Source organism: Suricata suricatta, chromosome 9 (genome assembly GCF_006229205.1).
Source record: "Suricata suricatta isolate VVHF042 chromosome 9, meerkat_22Aug2017_6uvM2_HiC, whole genome shotgun sequence".
NCBI classification, from domain to species: Eukaryota; Metazoa; Chordata; class Mammalia; order Carnivora; family Herpestidae; genus Suricata; species Suricata suricatta.
In genome coordinates, this window is record NC_043708.1 from 139476969 (window position 1) to 139479553 (window position 2585).

Genomic DNA, 2585 nt, shown 5'->3' on the forward strand with positions numbered 1-2585 from the left:
GGACAGCCCCCCACTGGCCCTAGCCTGGAGCTCCCACTCTTAAGAGCTCTTTCCTTCTTCCCTGCCTTCACCAGGGGCGCCTGCAGGGCGTGCCGCCAGGAACGGGGAGGTGGCCTTCGTGTCTCCTGTCCTCCCACAGTCCCCACAGCCAGACCTGCTTCCATGGCCCAGCCTCCCCTGCCCAGGAGGAGAATCAGCAACAAGCCGGGTTCTCTGCCCAGCGGCCAGAAAAGGGATATTCACCCAGTTACCAGCTCCAGTGTGGGCCAGAGCCTGGGGGAACTAGTAATCTGAGAGAGAGTTTGCGGAATCAGATTATACTTTCATGGGGTGCCCTTCCAGGGGACCCCAGGGCCTAGGGTCTTCCTCCTCGTGTGGGAGGTGCTGCTGCACGTTGGGTGGCCTGGGTTCTAGTCTCCCCACCCTGGCCACTAACTTGCTGTGTGATTTGGGGCAAGTGACTTACCCTCTCTGGTCCCTGTTCTCCCCCCGAAATATGGGCTGGAAAGCCCCTGTAGCCTCACTCAAAGGGAGGCTCTCTTTTTCCCTCTGCATTCGGAAGATGAGTCAGATCACAGCAAGTCCCCGGCCCACACCCTCCTGACCTCCTGTCTCGTTCAGAACAAACTCCTCCCTCCTCCTCTGGCCACGGGGCCTTGACCGATCTGGTGCCGGGTCTCCTCTCTGGATCTCGCCCTCTAACCCCACCTACTCTGTGGCACCTACTTCGGCCTCCGCGCCACTCCGGGGCACCAAACTGTTTCCTGCCGCTGGGCTCTTCACACTGGCAGGCCCTCTGCTGGGTGCTTTACCCAGTGCTCTTACCCCACGGGTCTCAGGTCAGTGATGCCTCCTCTGAGGAGTTCTCCCTGACCATGCACTCTGCTTGTATCCCTGAGCCCCGCCCACCTCAGGGCCCCCTCATCCCCTTGGGACTAAAATGTATGTATGTATTTATTTTTGGGGAGAGAGAGAGTGAGAGAGCACAAGCAGGAAAAGGGGGGGAGGAGAGAGAGCGAGAGAGAGAGAGAGAGAGAGAGAGAGAATCTTGAGCAGGCTCCATGCTCGGCAGGGAGCTCCGTGTGGGACTTGATCCTGTTACCCTGGGATCATGACCTGAGCCGAAAGCCAGAATCAGACTCTCACATGGCCGAGCCACCCAGGTGCCACCCCCCGCTGCCCCAAACAGAACTTTTGAACGAAATGTGAGGTCCCCGCAGGTGCCCACATGACCTAAATGTACCGAGATGGATTGTCACTGTGCAGCCAGCACCCACCGCCAGAAGCAGAGCGTGACGCGCAGGGGTCAGTAAAGGGCCGCGGCACGGAAGCTTCTGGGACACTGTCTGTTGGGGGCTGCGTTCCGGGAGCGTTCTGGGAACATCGGGACGCAGACAGAGCCAGACCAGCATCAGGCCCACTCCGGGAGCTCACGGGGCATATGGGGCACGGACGGGGAGGAGCTGAGCGAGGGACAGAGACCATGTGGGGGGCAAGCAGGGAGGGGCTGGTGGACCTGCACGGCTCCTCCCGGGAGCACACCTTGTGGGTGGGCTGTGGCTCGGAGGGGAGCCTCGGGTCCCGGGCAGGCAGAGCTGGGGGCGGTGGGGCGTGGGTGCTGCAAAGTGCACCCCCAGGACGGGTAGGAGTGTTCCAGAAAGTGCAGAGGGATTCAGGGGAAGGGGCCTCGCTGTGGCCGGAGGAGGGGACACTGTCCCACTCCTCCATGGGGCACCTCTGGTGTCCAGGCCCAGGGCCAGGATTTTCACAAGTACCACCTCCTGCAGCGTCCAGTGAGGCCAGCAGGAGGGCGCCGTTTACACAGGAGGGCACTGAGCTGTCCCTGCGCCTGCCCCGGCTGCCCTGATGACATCTCCAAGGACCTGCCCGCAACCCCCAACACGGAGCACTTCCGGGGGGCAGAGGGGAGCAGGGGTTGTCTGTTTCATTTTCTTTCCTTAAAAAAATATTTTTTAATGTTTATTTATTTTTGAGAGAGAGAGAGAGAGAGCGTGAGCAGGAAAGGGCAGAGAGAGGGAGACACAGAATCCGAAGCAGCTCCAGGCTCAAACCCAGAAGCCAGAAGATCGTGACCGGAGCCAAAGTCGGTCACTCAGCCGACTGAGCCACCCAGATGCCCCAAATTTTCTTTTCTAAAAGTAGTCTCATGACTCTTGTTACTATAACGAAAAAGTAGGACTTCCATAGGTCATTTTTCACAAGTGATGTGGCCAGTGTCTGTCTTTCCCTTTGGGGATAACTCGGCCGCAGAGCAGTTCCAGGTGGCTGTGTCACGGGGCGAGAGGCGTCCCGGGGTCTGGGCAGCAGTCCCACCAGGCCCTCCTTGCTCCGCTCCGCGGTGCCGGAAGCTCGCAGAGACAACGTCCCCAGAGGCCCTGGGGAGCCCGCAGGAAGTGTGCTGGCTGGGAAGTGGGGGCCAGCAGGCCGCGGCCACTGATAGGCAGAGCTCAGGAGCGCACTTCCAGCTGCATCCCCTCCCCCACAGGGTCGTGCGTACATGCGTGGTGTGCACGTGCTGTGCGTGTGCAGGTGGTGTGCATGCGTGGTGTCCCTGTGCTGTGTGT